The sequence below is a fragment of the Rhagoletis zephyria genome, unplaced genomic scaffold (genome assembly GCF_001687245.7).
Source record: "Rhagoletis zephyria isolate East Lansing unplaced genomic scaffold, Rhagoletis_zephyria_1.1 Rzeph_scaffold_04105, whole genome shotgun sequence".
Lineage (NCBI taxonomy): Eukaryota > Metazoa > Arthropoda > Insecta > Diptera > Tephritidae > Rhagoletis > Rhagoletis zephyria.
This window is the reverse complement of record NW_016161188.1, coordinates 23347-46651: the sequence shown is the minus strand read 5'-3', so window position 1 is coordinate 46651 and position 23305 is coordinate 23347. Positions and strand designations below refer to the sequence as shown.

General features: G+C 34.1%; 1 long non-coding RNA gene across 1 annotated transcript; it reads right to left on the bottom strand.

Annotated features, from left to right (window-relative positions):
* Positions 1–225: 225 nt before the first annotated feature.
* LOC108370267 (uncharacterized) lies at positions 226–21669 on the bottom strand. Its single transcript, XR_001848613.1, has 4 exons — positions 21576–21669; positions 18422–18428; positions 4432–4440; positions 226–237 (listed from the first exon to the last, which is right to left on the bottom strand). It is a non-coding gene; the product is annotated as an uncharacterized LOC108370267 (long non-coding RNA).
* Positions 21670–23305: the final 1636 nt, after the last annotated feature.

Sequence of the window (23305 nt, the reverse complement as noted above, 5' to 3'; positions counted from 1 at the left end):
CATTTGCATTAAAAAAAACGTCAACCCACACATATCAAAGTAAGTGACTAAACTAACTGACAGCCTGACGGACACACTGAGTGACACTCAGGTAAACAAACAAGAAAAACCTGACTGCCTGTATAGTAAGGAATAGTAAGCGAAGCAAATAAGTAAAAAAGAACAGGTAATTGGTAACAGACGAACGTAACTTGAGCTGGCACAAACAAAGAGTGGCAGAGAAAGAGAGTTGGTTTGCTGGCAACTGATTTAGTTGTTGTTTTGGTGGTGGTGGTGGCCAGTGTTGTCGTTGTGCGACTAAAGGAGCCATTTGACCCTTTTTAAGCGCCAATACCCTTTGACCCGACTTTTTGAAAACTTGAATTTTTTGACCCATTTCCAAAATTATCAATCTCAGAGTTTTTTTGGAAATGTTAATAGAACCATGCCAATAAAAAATATTTCCCTTTGTAAGTACGACAAAATGCATCACTTTAAACTTTTAAACTTTTTATATGTATGTTTGCAACCCTTTTTTGTGCAAAGCTTGTCCCGATATTTTCTTTTTAAATTCAACAGATTTATTCTTTTACTAGTAAAGAAAATCAAAAATAATATGGTTACACTTTTTTTCGTTAATGACCACTTCTATGCGACTTTCTGAAAATTTCCAACGGCAACACTGGTGGTGGCACACCAATTCGCTAGGCGAACAACCAAACCAAATACATACATAAATGGTTACCTTATGTTTGCATGTGAGCTACAGTGTATGTGGGTAAACAAAGCGCTGGCCATGGAATGGAGCACCAATCAAATACATACTCTACTTGTATTTCTTACCTGAACTAACACAAGTGTGCTGTGCACAGCGGAGAGAAAGAGCATTTGACTATCAGACATTTGTTTGCACAATTCGTCACGGCCTGTTGGTGGCGAGCAAAGAACCACCGACTATGTGGTTTAGCGGCAGGTAGTCAGGTGAGGCCCTCATCAAACTTGTTCGAGTAGAGGGTGTCAACTGAAATGTTAAATGTGAGCATTTTCTGGTAGAAGAGCGTTTTAAAGGTTTCAATTCATTTGAAGCACGCTGTGGTGGTAGAGAATCTCAGTTGAATTCAGCCGGCTGTGATCTTTTGCAGCACGATCACTGGCGAACTCATTTTGATCGCCGATTGGCGGGAATCGAAAATGTGATTATGAAGTTGAGATTAAATTTTTTTTTGAGGACTTTTGCTCTTAATTTACATGAAAGTCTTTGAAGAAGTAGCTAGGTATTTAAATATAATTCAAATATGATTTTATTGTGATATTACAAAAAAAGAAGAAGAATAGCGTCAAGCTAATATATATGGATAAGTACATATTTAATTTGTCTCAATATATTACAGTAAAACGATTCGCTACTTTTTTTCTTTATTTTATTTTTTTCTTTTTAAAGTTGCTTTGTTGCTGTACATTCGTTTTGACACCATTTTAATTTTTGCTCATCTTTCATAAAACTCCTTGTCTGAGCACTACTTAATATTTTGTTGTTTTCCTTTGTTAGTTTCTTTTGTTTACTTATTCCCTCACGTCATTTACCTCTACAGCATCTTCGATTCTCACTGCCGCATACAATTTAAATCAGTGATCATTGATCACGTCACAAATTTGGGGGTTAATTTTCGTATCTCACAAATGGATCTTAATGTACGAAGAAGATTTTTAAATTTGATTTGTTTCTCTTTTGCAATTGCCTTCAGGTTTTTTACGAATAATGATTATCAGAATTAAAACAGAGAAGGTTGAACAACAGGTTTTCTGAAACACGAAGCTGTATAAAATGAAAAATTTCATTTTACTGCGCCATTGTTCATACTTTGCTTTAAAGGATAAACTATTTTGCTTCTGATGAACCGTAATCTGTAAGGCGATGAGTTGCTAAATGCTACACAGTGGCTGAAATTTTATGAAAAAGGAGATTGCCTTATTACGTGTGAGGCAACGTTTTTAAGCTACAACTTATCAAAAAAAAAACTAAACTGTTGAACATAAGCTACCCTGGGGTACTTTTTTGTAAAAGAAATCAGCTTAACTACTTATTAAAAACCCACTATTGAACTGAAGCAAAGTTCTTGTGGATTGAATGACATTTTCAAGGGTAGCGCGACTTGGCCCTTATACTATAGTCAAGTGTCGAGATGACGTTTAATTTGGACTTTCTCAGGTAATGGAGTTCTATGTAGCTCGGATGACCTTTTATTATATTTACACATAAAGGGCTATCACCGGAGGCTGGAACAGCGAAAGTATATAAGAGTCTATAAAAAATACGCGTGATCCAATCACCCAATTCTCAGGAATCAGAAACTGCTGTACACTTTCAAAGAAACCCCTCTCACAGCACGAGTAAAGAAGTATTTAAAAATAAGGTAGAAGTTAAACAATTTTAAGACCGGCAATAGATTCTGCAAAGACGAGGATGGAAATCTGGAAGAGCCAATATATATGGACGAAGTCCACGCCTCTTTACTTGAGCGCAATTTGGTCTGATAAATACATGTCCGAAGAATAGAATATCAATGTGATTTGCCAAACCACTAGAAGGAAGACGACGAGGGATTTTACAACAATGCAAATAAGGTCCAATCGACGATACTGCGTGTAAGCCTGCAACCTTTCACAAATCATCTTATTGGGCCCTATCAGTGTGGCTTGTAAAATCCATGATTGGACAGAAGTTCACCAGGCGTCTAATCCCAGAAAGTACATATTTCCCTGAAAGCCTCTTTTCGTAGCACGGAAAGACGTTAACTCTATGATGACGTTTCTAAACTTGGGATCCCTGCAAAACTAGTCCGGCTATTTTGAGTGACGTTGACCACAACTATTAGGTTAGGTAAGGTTAGGTTAGAGTGGATGGCCCGCGCATAGCACGCAGCACACGTTGGCTGGAAAAGACCGCTGTGATGTCACTGGCCGAAGCTATTTGTTTCCTTTCCTTCCTTAGTAATTAAACCAGCGAGTGCATTTTATATAGCACAAAAAGTCGAGGATGTTCAAGTCGGCTAAACAAACTAGAAAGTACTTTTTGAAGAATTGATTGCGCATGTTTGCCTGGGCGGAACAATGCCAGAGGTAGTATTTGATGGTATCCACCTTTTCTTCATCTCTGAAACTGCGACAGAAATCATTAGTGGGGTATCCTAACCACTTTCCCTGTGTTCCCGACTACTAATCTGAGATAGGAGCGGTCCAGCCGAGTGAGGGCTATTATTATTCACTTGTACTTTTTACCTCCTCGATGAGTTGAGCCTTTAATCTGTATTTGCAGGAGGTTAGAGGCATGCCCTCTTTCTGAGCAGAGTTGACTTCAGATATTTTCGTCCCCCTACTTGCCAGCCCGTCGGCCAGCAGTTGCCAGGAATGTCCCTGTATCCAGGGACCCATACAACAGTCAAGGGGCAGTTTGATGCCAGTAGGTTGAGAGTCTTCCTGCATTCAATGGTTACCTTGTACGTTGTTCCGTTAGATTGGAGAGATTTGATAGCAGCCTGGCTGTTAAAATAGACAGCGGTAGGCCGTCCTGGTGGGGCGGAGGTTATGAGCTAACGAGCTGCCTCTCCCATTATGGCGTTTAGCTCCGCTTGAAAAACGCTACAATGGACCGATAAGCGAAAACTGAGGTTTAGCCCCTTCCTATTCATTCCTCTCTGGCATTCTTATTGAGAATTTGTTGTCTAAACAGAGTAAAAAAGTGGAGTAATCAATCTGTCGTAGATTATCCGGTAGACTTTCAAGTACTTTTGCGTGCCCGAATCTGAGACCTCTCCCCGGCTGGATCGTATTTAACCTGGCCGGACTCAACACTATTAGCTCCGTGTAAAATGGGAAAGACCTCTCCGCGTAGGCCATTCTGAATCGAAAAAGACATCGAAAGACAGCATCGTTGGTTTCAACACCAGGACCGTCATTGCAGAATTTTCCAGTAAAAAAGGCAACAAAAGAGGCTGGTCTGGTATGGTCGACGAACGAGAAGAAGACAAAGTAGCTACTGAAAATATAACCATGCGGCATTTTTTCTTTCATATATAGGGTTTATAGGGAGTTGGTATAGTTAGAAAAACTGCATTTATAGGAGAAATATACTGATACCTAAAAAAAAAAAAAATTAAAAACTTGCACTTTTTTGCATTTTTTGTGCTCATAACTTGCCGGACCAACTAAAATACCAAGCCTCAAAGTCATACCAAAGTTATGTAGCCAAGAGAGTGCAACAAAAATCAAATCGTGAGAAACTAACAAAGTTTCAATGCCCAAGTTTTTTAACGCCTGCGGCTACCAAGTAAATTGAAGTGTTGCCTCGTTGACTTCGAATTTAATTGCAAGCTAGCTCAAGGGCTTGCTGATGCTAATGCAGCAAGGATTTAGCACTAGCAATAACGGCGAAAGGAAATCGTAATTGCATACTAGTTGATGCTTTACTGGAAATTGAAGCGAGCGCATACCAAAGAGATGACTCACTTACGCATGCGCACATTCCTAGACAGCATTATTTATGTGAAAACTACGTTGGAATGCGGAGAATGCATGTAAATACAAATTTTATTTGATATTGTGATGTAAAACATGGAAAAAAGATGAACAAACATAAAAAAACCGTCAACCAAAATTTTTAGGCGTAACATACATAACTGCATTTAGCCTTTTTTGTTACTGGCAGCCACGCTTAACTGATTTATGCCCGCCAGCAGCAGCGTATCAATCACTCGGCAATCAACAGCAAATTGGTAAGACGACACTCAACTAACTACTTACGTATATCAACAACAACAAAAAAAAAACAAAAACAACAAGAAATATTTACAATGATAAAGGTGAAAAGCGAAAAGACGAGAGGAATAAAAGCTTTTACATTTTACCTCCAACGAAACGCATATCAGCTACTTAGCGATTCCGTATGCATCAGTTGAATTCAAAGAAAAAATCCCACACTTCAAAAAAGTAAGAAATTTATTTTTGAGTTGAAAAAAAAAAAAAACAAATGCTACGTTGCGTTAAAAGTGTTGGGTAAATATTGTAACTTGAAGCCAAGTGACCAAAGGCTACTTAAAACCTTTGTAAATTACCAATACCAAATTTAAAAAAAATGCCAATAAGTATTCAATAAAACGCACGAAATAACCTTAAAAAGCGAACATAGTTGCGTACATACATAATTCCAAAAAGTGATGCTACAAAATGAGGCCTCAAAATGCGATTAAAAAAAAGGTTAAAACACCGCTGCTGAGCCAGTAATACAGCCAATAGCATATCAGAGCTAGAAAAAATAATCGAAAAAAAAAATGTTTAAATTCATTTTTCCGCTGTCTATTTGGTTGCTGCGCACCCAACGCACATTTCAACCTTTACAGCCAACATTTAACACTTTATGAGCCGCCACACACAATACAGCTTATGTTGGGCGATGAGTCAAATGGCGCGCGCTACAGAGCGGATTGCTTTACAGCCAAAAAAAAAAAAGAAGAAATATAAGTATATAAATAAAAAATGGATGCTGAGCCATGCGCTGAATGTTGAACGGGCCAGTTGTAATGTGGAGCCCTTTGTTTTTTTTTTGCTTCAAGTTTTGATCTTCATCACATTTTTTATTACTACAGTTCTGTGTATTGACTTTACACACATGTAAGTCGAAGTTTTTTCATTAATCTTTTATTTCATGCAACATTTGTTGTTATGCGATTGAAATGGAGTAGAGTTTTTGTGAGTCATTCCACTTTTATTTTATTTTGCTGGTACAGCACCGTCGTTCGTTTCTCTTTAACTTCTTTTGTAACTCATCAAACCACTAATATGCCATAAAACTTTTTATTGATGTTTTTCTTATTGTTGCTATGAGAAAATCACTGAAGTTAAGAAAACTAAGAAGTAAGCTTATGTTGTTGCTGCCACCAGCACAGATTACGCACGTGTATTTTTTAGTTTTTATTTTCGATTTTATATATTAAGAAACCAAATGAGATGTGGCAAATTGTGAATTAATGAATCTGATTTTTTTGTTTAGCTTCAAACGCTATAATACGAGTGATTAGTAGTCACAATTAATTTATTATGCTTTGTAGGTAAATGCCAGAGCGTTTGAAGTTCAGTGTACTTTGTGTGATTCAGAAGGAAGAAGTACCCGCTGAACGTTTTTAAAATCGTTTATAAAGACCTGGATGAAATTTTGTGAAAGACTGAAGCTCTTCATGAACCAAGTGTGATTAGATCTTGATAGGCTGCCGTCAAAATTGGGAAGCACCACTCCACGTCATTGTAACCAAACTTGAGTTTAAGACAAGGTACCTTACTCCCGTGGAGCTTCTTCAATGTGATGCCGAAAAGTGTAATGAATATCTTAACTGCTTCATAGCCAACTTTTAATTTTTGATTTTATTGTTTCAAAAAGAAAAATATGTACGTATATATTATTATTATTTTTATTATTACTATTTTTCAAAACTAATTTTTATTGTTTTGAAAAGAAAATATTGATTTGATTTAATTTTTAGAAACCTTTTTCTCTTTTTAAATTACATTTTTCTTATTTTAAATTTAATTTCATTTAATTTTTGGATCATATTATTTTAAAAAGTTATAAATGTGTATGTATATTTTTTAATTTTTACAGAATTATTATATTTTTTATTTCTATTTGTATTCTTCTTTTAAATAAACTTTTCGATTTTATTGTTTTAAACATATTTTTTCTAATTTAATTTAAATTCTAGAAACTTTTACCTCTTTTTTTCAGTAAATTGTTTTCTTCTTTTATTTTAAATTTTTGGATTTTATTGTTTTAAAAAGAAGATTAATTAAGAAGATTAATTAAGGATTACAGAACTTACTTTATTTATTTTTTTTTAATTAAGTTTTTTTCTTATTAAATTTAATTCTTTTAATTTTTAGATTATAGTATTTTAAAAAGAAACAAATTTATTGGCTCCATCTAATTTTTAGAATTTGTTTTATTTATTTTTTTCTTTTTACAAATGTATTGTCTTTCTTTTTAATTTAATTTTATTTTAAATTTAGAACTTATTGCTTTAAAAATTAATTAATTTTTACGATTTTTTTTAAAGATCTATTTTTAATTTATTTTGTTATATTTTAGTTTAATTTCTTTTTAATTTCATTTAATTCCTAGAAACCTTATTGCTAAAAGACAAAGAGAAAAACGCTAAGACCTTGCGTTGTTAGCCGATTTTTCAATTAATCATTCGAAAGACAGAAAATAGCTTTCAAGATAAAAAGTTGCCAGAATTGACAATTGTCTTAGATAGGCTTTTCTCTTTCGATAGTTACCAGAATTCCTGTACGTGAACTTAGAGGAGACTTCTTCTAAACGATAGCCAAACACACCTTTTTTGTGGTACGAGCTAAGCAGTTAAGATATTCAAGGAAGAGTGGCGACATAAATATCTCAGTAGGCCAACTGAACTGGCTTGGGGTTAGCTCCACGCAAAGAGAGCTGGATAGTCTTTTCTCTGCCTTGTCTGTCGAAATTAGAGGAAAAAACATCGAACCTCCGAAGAAAAATATCCAATAACTATTCCAAAATTAATTGGAAAAGAAAACTGCTTTCGGAAAAGAGCCTTCTGCCGCCATAGTATATCACGAGACACGCATATACATCATAGTCATCAAAACGATTGTAACTTATGGGACACTAGTCTGGTGGTGAGCTCAATTCAAAGGGCACAACAAGAAAATAAATCGAAAAGTCCAAAAAATAGTATGTCATTTCTGTTAGTCTAAGAGCGAATAGTTATGAAAATAGAAAATATGGGAAATTTTCCATTTCAATTTTAAGGTTCATACAGAAAATTCTCTTAGATTTCTCTACTTGTTTTAGAATAAAATTTCCTGGAATATGATTTTTTTTGTTGAAAAGAACTCGTAAAAGTAACCATCATATCGCTATTGAAATACATGTTTTAGGGTGTGATGAACCATGACTCTTCCACCATTTCTCAAATTAGCGGATTAGCTAATTGGTTCACTTTTATAGCACCAATTACCGTAAAATTTCTATTTGCTTGAGTAAAATTTTGTAAATTGCTTAGAATCTGCCTTTGTTTGTTTGTTGTATACCTTTTCTCCACACACAATTATTTAGTCCGTTACGTGCTGCATCGGCTCAACACTTAATTGAACATAATCTTATGTTTATGTCCAAATGTAAATACATACATACATATGTATGTATGTATGTACGTTAGTTTATCCACTCAATTAACGCTCTCAAATGCATTTGCTATAAATCAAAGCAAACAATTAAATGACCATTATTTAAAGCGAACACACTATGCAGCAGATATCAACAATCATCCATACATACATATATTTATATGGTAGATGCGTTAATTTCTAAAAGTCAATAAAGCACAACTAACATAAATACAAATATAAATTTACGGCGCAATGTGAAAAGCAGTTTGGTATCGAAAAGCAGTAAAAAATAGACGGAAACACGCACTTTATTGAATGCATTTATGCATCGTAGCGTAGTGTTAGTGTTTCAAAGAAGAAGAAGAGCTAAAATCCAATGCAAATAAATAAATGTCTGATAGTACATAAATACTTAATACAAAAGCAAATAATTAAATAGTGTTTGCTTTATGCGCTTTTCGCATTGGGCAACTGATTTAGTGCCATCGATGTCAATGTCTACTGTGGTTTATGTTTAGTATAGATACGTAGTGTGATTCCACATTATAAAAGGTGGTTTGTTGGCGGCAATATGCACTGCACATAATCAGAGCAGTTTTTGAGTTATCTACTTTTAGTTATGCATTTACATGAGGTAGAGATTTATCGCAAGTGTTTGCATATCACAAGTTGTTTTTTTGGGCATATGCATATAATTTTTGTGGCACATCCATCCCTTTATGCCACCTTTCTAACCAAAGTATCTATTTCATCTAATTTCTCGCAAACCAATTTTTCATTTTCCACATTTCATTCTGTTTAGATTTATTTCATTATCTCTATATCTGTCTAGCAGACCGTTAGCAAATATACCTGCTTTCATGATAAGATTACACGGAATATAAATAAAGGTGAAAAAGTGATATTTTACGGGCACACGGTTGGCTCTTATTGTCCTATACTAGCGTATAAAATGTGCTCCAGTTTTCTTGGCAAATACAGCTTTCATTTTCTTATCAAACGATAGTTTTCCGAATAAATAAAATTGTATATGTCGCTGGTGCATTAATGGCTTGTTTTTTCTCAGTAGAGTGGGAGTGAAAGAGAGATAGAGTATGGGTGTACACTATCAGTGTATGTTATAATTTAAAGTCTTAAACTCCTTTTGAGGGCACTTGATATTACCGATAATAAAATTTGGCGGAGAGTTTTGTTGGTTAAAAGGCTCACATATTCAGCTTTCCACTATCGTTTCTAAAGTCATCATATACACTTGTGGTCAGTTAATGAAGTCAAGTCAAGTGACTAGTTTTGGTTATTTTTCTTTTGTTTACTTAATGTATATATATATATTTTTTGATCATCTAATGACATTGGGGGCTGATGTCCGTTCCGCTGATAATTATATAAGAGCCCTGCAAAACCTTTTCAGGGTTCATTCTGGCACGGACCGAAATTGCTAGCCCCTTGGCCGACTACTTACATAAATTTACGCTTTTAATTTCCATATTACGTATTAGTGTTCTCAGGGACCTCTCAATTGATCTACTTAAACTTTAGATTTAATAAGAAACGAAAAAACCTTCAATGTTAATGTTAGAGAGGAGTTCTAGTCTAAGAAATTTAGCACATAGTCCATAAAGTATAAATAAGTGTAACTAAGAAAGTTCAATAATTGCACGTTTAATAAACCGTTTTAAGCATTACACGAAAAAACCAAAAGGGATATATACATACATATCTACATATGTATATTAGGGTAACTCACCAAAAAATTGATGGTATTTACACCGGAATTATATAATTTATTATAGTTTAAGACTTTCGACAAAAAATTTCGGAAATATGTTTATCAAGATTTGCGTGAGCTGAACCGATGTGAAAATATCGTAAAAAACTCATTATTTTCATTCCGTTGGTAAATTTTTTTAACATTTTTATGCAGACCTATTAAGCTTAAACTTATCAACTGAGGTGATTTTTGGAAAAAAAATATGTATTTTTAATAACTAATTTAATTTATAAGAAACTCGATTTTTGGAGGTATTTTAAAATCGTTACAGCTCGCATAATCTTAATATTTTTCCAAAGTTTTAAAATATAATAAATTTTATAATTCTGATGGAGAAACAGTATCGAGTTTTTTGTATGGAGAGTGATGCACCCTAATGTATATATATATGTATAAAAAAGGTGAAGGAAAAGGCAAAACTCAAAATCATTAACAGGGAAATTTCAGGGAAAAATTTCAAGTTTTAAACGATATAAATATTTAGCGGCTACTTCAACTTTATAAATAAATTATGGGGACTTTCAGGTATAGGCAACGATTTTAGAATAGATGGATACGCTAAGAGGCTATGTATATAATTACTGATTTTCCTGGTACTCTTAATAGCTTGATAATTTCAGAATCTTTCAGAGCCATTTCGCAGAAAATGCACAACAAAAAATTTAAAATTGCATAACCAGACCAGACAGTACTTTAGAGTGTCGCAACGTTCCTGGCTACCATGTATAGTAGATAAATATGTGGAGCAAGTTTAAGCATTTTCTTTACAAAAACTGATACTTAGTTGTTAGTTTCAAACACAAAGCGAAAAGAATTTCAAACAAAAAGACTCAACATTAAAATAAATGAGTTCTATGCAAAAGTTGCATATTAACCTGCTACTTGGTTAAAAGAAATCCTTTCGCTAGCAAGCCATTAGAGGCATTCAGTGAAATTACAACAATAACCTGCGCGTCTACAACTATACATAGCCGACAGTCATAAATCAAATTTCATAATGAGCCAGACTATAAATACGTTCAGGGCATTTACATACATACTTACTTACATATGCACATACGTAGTCTAGACCTGTGCATTGCAAGTGACGCCACACTAAGGGCTTACGTGTGCGTGAAAAGCAGGTATTATTCAAAAAACTTCGATAATCTAAAATTGATCAGACTAACCAAGAATTAAGCATTCAATCAATCAATTCTTACTCATTTAGCGAATGATGAATTACCCTGCGTCAAATAAAATGTCAACAAATCAGTAAAAAAAAAATAGGAGGGTCATAGGTTAAGGTAAATTCTAAGCAGATACGGAGTGAGTGTGTGAATCATTTGCTATGGTTGGGCAGGGAAATTTATCCAAGTGTAACGTATATATATATGGATGTGTGCTGACGAAGTCACTGTTGAGTCACTTATGTATACAAAATAAAAGCTAGCTAGCTAGTGGGTTTTAGTTAATGGTCAGCGAGCAATAAAAGCTTGAAGTATAAATACTCGCACAACATAAAAAAAACATGGATAGAATCATAAAATATAGTTTTAAAGGCAACTGAAAACATTTTAAAATTACTTCTGATGCGAGCTACTGCTTCAAATGTTCTTCACCAAAACTACTTAGTTATACAAACATATGTATGTTCATATATCTGTACGGCAACATTTAATTTACAAAACTCACGCAAGCCAAGACGTGTGTATCTTTCGCATATCATTTTCAATTTGACTCACAATTCAGCAGCACTTTGCTGCAAGCGAAGCCTCCAGAATAAATCGAGTAAAAAAGTTTAAAGCGGTGTGAAAAAGTGTTTTCAACCGCGACGGTTGCGCTTTACAGGTTGCGTGGGAGATTCCCAGCGTTGGCCGCTGATTTTCATACTTTAAAATAGCTTACTATACTTACTCCACCTTTTTTTTCGTGAAAGCAAAGTTTTAAGGTAGATTATACTAAATTTACATTTTTTAGCAGAGCAGCACACTTAACGCTTTTAACATTTAATGTCTCGAATTAAAAGTCAAATAAAAGGAGCAGCGCACACAAACCGAAAAAAGGGAAGATATTCTAATTAATGTTAGCGCAGCTGAATGTATTACGTGCTAAGCTATAAGAAGTGCTCGTTTAAATTTAACTTTTTTGTTTCTTGTTCTTTTTCTAAACAGTCGAGCGCCAAAAGAGTTGTTTGAGTTGCTTACTTTTTAATATTTATTTTTGTTGGCAAACAAACAAATGGCTTAGAAGCGGTTATGCGTATTTTCGGCTTTTTCGTTTGGTCTTCCTTTGTTTTAGCGCTTAAAATTCAAGTAGCAAACAAAAGTTAGAAGCCGCAAAGAACTTTGCTTGTCAAAACCATGACAACTGGTTTTGATAAAGGCAGTGAGTAAAAAAAACAAAAAAAAAAAAAAATAGCAAACATGAGACAGGAAAGTCAGAACAAAAAAAATAACATAGTTACAAACACGACAACAACATTTCTGTTAAAAAAAAAAGAGTTACAAGAAGTTGCAACGTGCCGCAAGAAAAACGATAGCAACGAGGTAAGTGCAAATAAAAAAAAAACCGAAAGCAATAGCATCAAACTAGTTGTGAGCAATCGTATTTAACTCGCTTTGTCCCTCTTAGGTTATAGGGTTAATATTTCTAAAACACTAATATGTGTTAATCTAGTATTTGATAGCATTTTTTGGTCATCTATAGAACAATTGATTGCAAAGGTCACAAAATCTCACTCAAAAATTTTAAAAACAATTCACGAAAATTCGGCAAAATTATGACTTTGGCCAGCTACGACTCAGCGTATTAAAACTTATCCATGAAAATTTTAAAATTAGAAAAAATTTTTTGGGGGTAGAATTTTTCCTATTAAAAATAATTAATTTTTTCAATCAAAAAGATTAGGTTTTTTCAAACCCTGCTAGAGAATTAAAAATTTTTTTTTATTTTTAATTTTTTTATGGATGTCTTAATTTTGTACGTAGAACAAAATAAAGGGGTGTCCCATGATTTTCATATTTTAAAGACCACCCTAATGCGGACTGATGTATACATTTTGATTCAGAATGTTGTGTAACTCATCACAGGCCACTGTCTGGTGGAACTTCTAGCGAAAGACTATCGCCATAGCTGTCAAGATGAAAGTATATAAAAGGCGTGAACATTTTATCTGCCTTGTCGGGTTTTGGTAAAAAACTATAACTTAATTTACATAGCATTACCTTAACTTTTTTATACAAGTAAAGTTTGAAGATTAAATTTCTAGACTTTTGCATTCCGGTTGGATCCTTCATGACGCTAATGCAAAAAGCAGAAATGTTCAGTTTCAAGCCATTTGCACGAAATATTTATACATACTCGCAAGATACCGTTTAGCTAGACTTTCCTAGAAGGGAATGTTATGAATTTTTAGGAAAAAAGTGTGATTAGGTAGTCTACCAGCACCCATTTTGCTGCCGCCAGCGGGCAACAAATTAGGTTTCAAACTTATTTTTTTGCTACAATTATCGATATTTATATTTATCGATATCGATGTATTCATTAACATTATTATCCAAAAAAAGCTACCAGCATATTTCCATTAGTAAGAAATTTGATTTGTCGACTTTTTTTCTATAAATTTAACAAGCATCGGCCCCTAAGATTCAATAAAGATGCATTTTTACCAATATTTTTATCACACATTAATAGAAGGTTACCACAGATTGTAGGCCATAAAACACTGGGCAACAATTCGAGAGCCACTGTTTGTATAGCGTTGCTCTGTTATTTATACATACAAACATATGCATGTATAAATACTTATCCACATCCAACCGTACATCATCAACAGTATATATATATATATTGAAGATCACTGTTTACTCTTTTCTCAGCATTGTCTCTCCTTTCTGCCATTTCCCATCTTGCTTCCATCGCATACGCCCAGCTTTTATCCCATTTAATTTGACTTTTTCTAATTAGATGCGAATACTCGCTGTTCGTCGCCTCTATATCTTATACATATGTACTTCAATTTCTTTTCGTTTCACCTTTTACATACACACATACTACAACGTCTCCTCATACCGTCACAATCTCTGCATATAATAGCCACTCTACAATCTACTTATCAACATCTTTATTCCTCATCCGCCTTATTCATGTCGTCATTGGTTCGCTTGTGCAAACGTTCCCATGTAAGTTTTGAAATTTCCATTCCCAGTGCCATTCCCATTCTCATTATGATTCCCAGTTTCTCCGGCCATGGCTGTAATGTAAGTTTTCAAGTGCTTGTTCTTCTTCTTCTTCTTCTTCTTCACACAAGCGCACATTCGCCGGTAGTTTTTCTTTGTTATGTTTTCTCGTTGTCTGTTTGTTTGTTTGCCTACTGAGATGTTCGCCGTGCCTGTAGCTGCCACCTTCTTCTTCAATTCTCCATTATACAACTACACACATACAGTTACCACCACTACAACTACTACTATTAATTTGTATGTTAACTATTCTTGGCATCATCGCTCACGAAAAATGGTACAGTCGCGCGCCATTTCACGAATTTTCCTAAATGCTGCCTATCTGCTGTTGTTTGTTATTATTATTCTTTTTCTTTCTTTACCACCTCTCTTCGCATCTTGTTTTAGTTTTAACCTGACTTAAACCGTGCCAGTGACTTTGTGATGCTGCTTCTGAAGATTTTTATTACATGTTAGGGATGTCGATAGCTGTTTTGTGTGTAGCTTTGCTTTTTTTTCTTGTGTTTGTTTTTCTGGCATGGTTGTTATTGTTGTTAGTACCAAAGGTGGTCGTGGGGTTAGCTGAAGTGTGTCTTATTCGATATTCGATAATTATGAGATTTTCCTTTTATTGTGCTGCTTTGTTTTTGTTTTTACGTTTTTTTTTCATCTGATGCTGGTTGGGGGAAAGTGGTGCTTTGCTGTATTTAGATACATAAACAAAAATTTATGTTCTTACATATATTGCACTTATATTTATAGGGTCTTGTATTATATTCTTTTGATTTTAAGGTTGTTTTCTAAACTATGATTTATTAGCGAGAAAAATTATTTCCGAATTTTATAAGATTAAAACGTGAGAGCCCTGTTAGCAACTTAATTTTAGACTAGATACTTAAATGTAAAATATACAAATTTTTCTTATATAAAATCTCATTATTAAAATCCGCTTTAGATTCTAATAATGTAAAGTTTTCACAAAAAATTTGGTACTAAGTGTGTTAGTGCTAGAATCTATTAATTACTTGTTCTGATACTGTTTATTAATAGCACTTAAATTTCATATTTTTAGGGCTGTTTTTGAATGTATCTGCCCTTCAACCCCATTGCTTTAGAAAGTTTTTTGTTTTAAGGAAGCATTTATGAAAAATAAAGTACTAAAATTTTAGTATAAACTTTTCACTACTAAGCGTTTAATGCTTTTAAAATTAATTGTTCGTTTTTATATATGTTTTGTAAAAAAAATTTATTACTAAAATCGACTCCTTTTTTATTTTTGACATGTACTTATCCAAATATTTTTCTTATATAAATTGTTATTTTTCAGTATTGAAATATTCTATAAATTCTAATAACGAAAAAAGTGCAAAGAAAATTAGTAGTAAGGCGTGTGCTAGTACTAAATTATATTAAACATGTCTTACGATGTTTTTAATATTACCTCTAAAATCTGTAATTTTTTAAAGAGTATTTATTATTAATATATACATAAGTTTTAACTTCTTTAAAAATTAGTAATAAAATTTTAGTACACATTTTATAGTACCAAGCGTTTAGTTCTCCTTTTTTTAAATTATATAAAATTTTTTGGCAGTACTTATATCTATTGCTTTATTATTTTTACTATTCTGTGAGCATATAAAGTAGTTTTTAGTACTAATATCTATGATAATTCCTACTAAATAAAAGTTTTAACCAACAATTTAGTAGTGTAAATTCGAGAAATTATATGCATGCCATTATTTCAATAAAATTTTTTAGTACTTTACTAAGGTAAAAAATCTTGTTTTGAAGTACAAAATTGTTTTGTTATAAAAAAGCTCATCAGAAATTAGCTTACTTGAATCCAAATTTTAGTACTAAAATCTACCGCTGTGTAAAATTTTTTATATACACTGCCCTTTTAAGTACTAAAATCTGTTATAAAATTTAAAAAGTATTTAAAAAAATTTAATTAATCCTAAGCTTAATTTATCTAAAATATACTAAACATATTTTAATGAAATTTTAATTTAATGGAATATAATATCTACAATTGTGACATGGAAGCCATTAATTAAATAAAAATATTTAGAAATCAGTTAAGTAATAAAATGTTTTTTTTTTTTTGTAAATACTAAAGATTCATTAGGCGTGCTTTACTGGGCTCGGCCAAATTAGCTTAGGCGGTTATACCGCAAAAAATGAATCTAAAATTTTTTTGTAATAAAGCTTTTTTGAAATTAATTCATATAGTTAATTAATATTTTAGCAAAAACATTTATCAAGTCATTTCTAATTGTAAAAACACATATAAAACGATAAGTCGTGTAATTAGCGTATATATGCGTCTCTCATATCAAGAGCAGATACATCAATTAAACACTACAATCTGGCAGACACGCGACACTCCCTTTTACAAATGTGAATAAACATTAACTAACTGATTAGAAATTCAAAACTCTGAATACTTTTCACGCATTTTCTCACATGCCGCGGCGATAGCAGCCATCACAATAGTTAAAGTTAAGAAGTTTTGCACAAAGCGGCGCTACAGTCAAGTAAGAGCTCAGCTAAAAGCAGTAAAAGCGTTTATGCTGCGAAACAGCCAAGCAAACCAACCCTTGAGCATAGAATAGCAACAACTATTGCGCCAGTGCTTGCAGAGTTTGCCATTACAATAGACATGTAATTATGCACACAGCCACAGCCATTTAATTAACATATTTAGCACTTAATTTATCATCGAGCACAATTAAGCTTCGAGTTGGACCTTTTGTCTTATTTTTACATACATACATACATACATACATACATACATATGTAAGGGTTATTATCATTTTATCATTTCCTTTGTTTGTGAGCTCGTACTGCTAGTTAAAACAATTTTATGAGCGCTCAAATTCCAAGAAAAAACATTAATCACAAATGAGCAACAATGACATTTCTATTTCTGCTTTAAAAATTATCAGTGGGAAATTTATGCGAAAGCGCAGTGAAAATGCAACCTTCAGTTACAATTGTACGCATGTGCATTAGCATTAGAAATACGTATGTAGTAGTTGTGTTGGTGACGGCCACTTGTGCACGTGAAAAGCGGCTATGTATTGTAGTTGTGAGCGGAAATGAGTAGGCGTATGGCGCGTCGGTGCAGACAATTGGCCAGTCGAGGTCCTTTGGAATTTTTCTATTTATTTGCTGAATGACTTTTGCCAGTCATTGTACTTAGTGACCTTTTGCGCGATAAAGCAGACTAGACAGGCTAGTCACCATTTAGATTGGTCAGTTAGTCATTTGGTATTTTCGTTGGAAACGCCTGGCGTAACGCGCGCGCTATCAGTGAAATAGTAAAATACCGGGAAAGTGGTAGTTATTTTCTTTTATCTTGTGTGAAGGAATGCAATTTTTATGGTATTTTCCATATGTGAGTTATGGTTGTTGCACATAAATAGGCTGTGGGTATTTTTTACTCATTTGGTAGGCGGATACATGTGTTGAGCATACGGAAATTTTGAGCTGTTAAGGTTTTTCATGAAAGGGGGTTAGGAAATTTTTAAAAGTTTCTACATAAATATCTGCTTGGAAACTTCTTTAAAACACGCATATTCGGATCTGGCTAACAAGGATAAAAATCTGTTGTAAAAGTAAAATAACCAGCCTTTTATTTGGTGAGCTTTATGAGCCCGTAAATTCCTTAATCCTTATTCTTCAAAACTGAGAATGTTACCGTTAACGGCTTATTACTGGAAATGAGGTAGTTGATTGGCCACCGAGATAGTGCGATTTAACGCCTCTAAATTATTTCATCTAGGGTTTGGTGATATTATTGCTTAATGCGAAAAAAACCTTCGTAAGGTAATTGAAAATCCCGGAAATTCTCTTGAAAGGTATTTTCTGTCTAACGAGGATGTCTTAGCGTTATTCTGTTTCCTCTTTTAGCAATAAGTTTACAAAAAATTAAATGAAATTTTTTTTTTTTAAACAATAAAATCTAAAAATTACGAAAAAAAGATTAAATTAAAGGACAAAAATAAGTTCCTAAAACTTAAATGAATTAAAAACAAAATGTGTTTTAAACAATAAAGTCTGGAACGTACATAAGTAAAAAAAATTAAAAAATATATGAAATTATTTTCTAAAAATTAAATGAAATTAAAAAATATTAGTATTTTTAAAACAATAAAACCTAAAAATCATAAGGAAATCAAATAAAAAAAGAAGAAAAATTGAATTAGAAAAAGTAAAAATAGATAAAATGAGTTTAAAAAAAAAATAAAAAAAAATTTGGTTTCTTCTATACGAAAAGTCTAAAAATTAAAAGAATATTAACTCAAAAATAGACCAAATTAAATAAAAAAAATCCGCTGCCAGAAGATTCGAACCTCGCATCTATTGAATGGCACGCCTGTGCTTTGCTCACTCGGCCATTGCGACTGTTGGAGTAGCGCGAGCAAAATGTTTTACATCTCCAAAGAGTTTTACACTATGAAAATTGGCAAGGGAGCTTTTTTCTAAGACAGTCGTCCAAGAATAACCAAAAGCTTTCAAACTAAAAAAAAACACCGTTTTGCAACAGATGTAACATGTTTTGTATTCGAAAAAATGTTTGCTTAACATGGATGTGTGTACATATATGTATGTATATATTCTTAGTACAAAGGCTGAATTTTTATAAAGTTCAATTTAAAGACATTGTTTTATTTTAAAAGCATAGGGATGTATCTTTCCCTAAAAATCTTTAAATTAAAAAAAGGACTTTATATCCTCTTTTACTGAAAATTAATTGAGCTCTTTAAACTTAAAAAAACAAGTGCAAAACTAAAAACAATTTAACGATGTACGACGAAAAAAATCGAATTTAATTGCCGACCCATTTTAAATTGAATTTTCATTTCATTTGCAAACAATCACAAAGTGGTCCAAAAGGTCAAATTGCTAAGTGTTGGGCCAATAGGCAAGCGACTGGCCTGCGGGGAATTGAAATCTTGTTTTCTATTTGACAATTACCAAAGCGCATTACAAACGTGACGGGTACTTTAGCTTTGCAAGAAGATCATTTATTACTAATGAAAATAAATAAATAAATTTGCAACTTCAAAGCAACAAAATGCCGCTAAAGACAAACTGAAGAAGCGCCGCCATCGGCAGCCAATCAAGTTAACCTAATGAAGTAACATCTTCAAAAACAAGTTTCGAAACGGAACTCTCAGCGCAAAAGGCCAGAGTTCATGAAAAGCTGTTTGGTGGCAAGCGCATCAAGCGCCAAAGCATTTTTGCAAATACACTTTTTGCTTAGCAGCAGCGCCACGACAAAGCTAAGAGATTCTCATGGCTAAACGCGTGTCTTACAAAAGACTTAAGCAACAAACTCGAATAGAAACATGTCTATGTTTATACCTGCATTTATGGTGCTATTAGCATATGCTCATCATATGTTTGCAGTGTGCTGTGAAAATCCCCCAATACAAATAAGCAAACAACAAAAAAAACAAATGCACTAAATAAAAGTGTGAGAATTTTCCCTTATTCCCTAAGAAACTTCCAACCCTCCACGAATTGGCAACTAAGAAATAGCGCCATTATAATGCCATAAATAGGCGCAGCAGTCATGCATACACGCACACACATACACACATACTTATGCATAGAGAAACATTCACTTGCATTTGGCCTGCCGTCCAAACACTGTGGCACACCTGAGGGAAAATCGCTGCGCGTTGTCGTGCTATGGCGTCGCAGTTTATTTCGCTGGGAACAACAAAATCACGCACTTGCAATGGGTTCTATGGCCCTCGGCTTTTCACGACTAATTACAATTATATGCACATCATTCGGTAGGTAGGCGCACACGCATACGTTTAGTTGATTTTATGCGCACGCAATATCATTGTTTCACTTTTCTGCAAACGCAGCAACGACTATAGTAAATATGAATATAGTTTAAACTAGCAATGAGATGCTGCTGGTTTTCCGCAGCACAATTTTCTACTTATGTAATACACACGTAATTGTCCACTTAAACGCTATTTTTATACAACTTGGTTAGTATTTTTGACTTCAAAGTAGACTGTTATAGTTAGAAGTGTTAGTGTTAGTAGAAGTTATGATATAAGTACTAAGTACACGATTTTACTAGATAAAACCACAACACTTATAGAAAGAAGTCCACTGAAGGCACATCAGAGATTTGGATCTATTTCACCGTCCGTTTAAAAAATCACAAGGCAATATTCTAATGACCTATTCGGCCTAGCGTTATAAAGGTTAAGGCTTGTTTTTATATGTATATTTTTAATTTGAAAAAACCGGAAATTTATGATTTAACTATTTTAAGCATTCACAGAAAGCTAAGCTGGGACTAATATGATTGTACTTTTTAATCTGAAAACTCTTGAAAAGTTAATTTCGAAAGCCTCAAAAAATTACCGGCAAGTCTAAAAAAAAACTATGACAGTTCTAGAAAATTTCCAAGAATCTCAAAAACTTCCAAAAACTACCGAAAACAATTCCGAAAGCACAGAAAAAACCCTGATAGTTCCGAAAATCCCGAAAGAATGTTAAAAAGATCCTGAAGATCGAAAAAAATCCCAAAAACGGTGCTGAAATATTCTAAAGAATCTCGAAAATACTAAAAAGCAAAGCCGAAAAATACTGAATGTCTCTAAGAAATCTCGGAAAATTCTGAAAAGTTCCGAAAGAATAGCTAAAAGACCCGAGGTCTACAAAAAAAAATCCCGGAAGGTCTCAAAGAAGTCACTATTAAGCGGTGTTTGCAGCTCTCAAGAAAAATCACAAGAAATATTTTTCATTCTTTCTGTTGCTTGAGAAAGTACTTTGTATTAAATTTTCTTGAACAAATAAATATATGAACTAGGAATTTTTTCTTGAGAGCTGCAGACTGATTTAAAAAATTTGTATAAAAAAATCTATATAAAAAGATTTTTTTTCCATATATTGTGCGCGACTTTTTTTATAATTTTTCATTTTTATTGAGAGCTGCAATCAGCCCTTTAGAAAAAAATATTGAAAAATTTTCGAAAATACCTAAAACTTGCAAATTTTGAAATTATGTTTATCACTGCCCTAAACATGAAAAGCAAAAATTAAGTTATGTAAGCCTTTAAATATGCTTCATATTAACCTAAGCTCTATGGCTTTAACCTCTGTGGAAAGTCCAAAGCGATTTTCAATGCCAGTACACATGTACACACATTTCTCAGAGCTCACTTCACAACTTTTCAAGCAAACGACTTCACCATGCAACACACACAAACGCAAGTACTCTTGTGATCTCTGAATCCACAGCCGACTCCATCAGCAAAAAACCGTTGCATACTTTCAGTCACTAGCCATCTTACACTCCACGAGCAAGATCACTTCCACACACAAGTACGCACACATGCAAACAATTACGCTGACAAATAGTTTGTGGAACATAAGTAAATTGTCTTGACTTACCTTCAATGCGCAGAATATACAATCTTGGCCGCAACAAATGTGATGATTGAGGGTACGAAAGGAACGACGAAAGGCGTCCAAGTGCCATAAGACCTGCAAGAAACGAAACGAAGAAGAGAGAATATGAAACAAATGCGAAAATGTGTAATAGGAAAAATAAAAACAGGTAAATGTGATGATGAAAAGGGCTTCGGTAGGTAGAGCAAGCAGATTGCTCAGTTTTGTTGTTGCACGGCATTTGCTTTGTACAGACATATATTTTCTCAACTCATACACCAGTTACTTTAGCTTACAATACGCTGTGTCGAGCAACACAAACAAGTTTTTATGGCAGCCATGTTTTTTATTCTGTTCACATATATAATAACTAAACAGCAAGTAGCCGTCAGCAGCGGCGCTGTGAAGTCGATTTGTGTAGCCAGAAACTGCAGACTACAGCCAAAGAGTTAAACGAACGAAGAGTCGGTTTTAAGATTGCTTGCTTCTCGTTGTAGATTTCTGTATATTTAAGTGCTTATGCAGAGGAGTGCTTGCCCGATTACCCCATTCGCCATAGTCAAAGCACACAGCAGGGAACGAAACGCTAAGAAAACTGGTTTTGCAAAGCTGCCTTTCAAAGTGTCCAATACGCTTTACCCCAACTACAACTTGGCCATACAACTTTTGGCTGGGGCGATTATACGAGGAGTATGTTGCCCTAACAGCCGCAACATTTGTTGCTCAACAACTTTGGAGCTGCTGATGCTGGTGCTGCGGCTGCGGCTGATGGGGTCTTTGGAAAGTAAGTAGTAGGTACAGTTTTTGTAGTTTGTTGTGTCGCCCAACAGCTGAATTGGTTGTATCAGAAAAGCTCTTATCCAATGGGCAACAGCAATAACAACACACCCAGCACAGCTAAACAACAGGCAAGCTGCCAGTCGACAGTCAACAGTCAACAGCTAACAGCTAACAAAACAGACAGACAGGCAGCCAGTCGACGAGCAGCTAGGCAGCAATCGGACAGCAAGCAATCGGGAAATCAGGCACTCAGCATTTGCTGGTTTAATGTCGCTTAACTCCACATTGGCTTGAAAAAGGTTTATCTGCTGCAGTGTGGTGTGCGAGGCGGGCAAGGCGGTAAGCGGGTGGGCATGCTAGTTTCTTTTTATTTCGATTTGTTTTTTCCTTCTGCTTTGTTTATACCTTCGAGGTGGCGTGCTGGCCAATACTAAAGTTGCAGACTTTTGATTTCCTTCTTTCTATGCGCTGCTGCCAAGCAAGCAATAAACAATGCTGTTGTGCGCCAATGTTATCCTCTTTTTGTTGTTGCTTTCTTTATTGATTTTTGACTTGTCGATTTTTTTTGAGTCGTTTTCTAACAGAGCTATCGAAATGTTTCAGGCCAATCGCTTCAAATGCTTTTTGATTGCTTTGGCACTTCGCTTAGCTTTGGCGCGACTTTTTTGTACTATGTGTAGATGTACATTTGTATATGTAGATATGCAGCTATTGTTTGAAGCCGTATTATTTTCAAATGTGTTGCCGAAATGCTGTAGCAAATGCATGCACGTACTTTGCGCCGCAACTAGCGGGTCAGCAACATTTTTTGTTGCTTAGCTGGTTTGTGTATCATTAAAGCCTGCAGTCTGTTGTTGTTGTTATTTGATTTTTTTTCTAAGTGTGTATTTCGTTTTGCTGGTTTGCTTCTAAGTTTACGTTCGTGTTTGGGTTTTTTGATTGTCTGCTG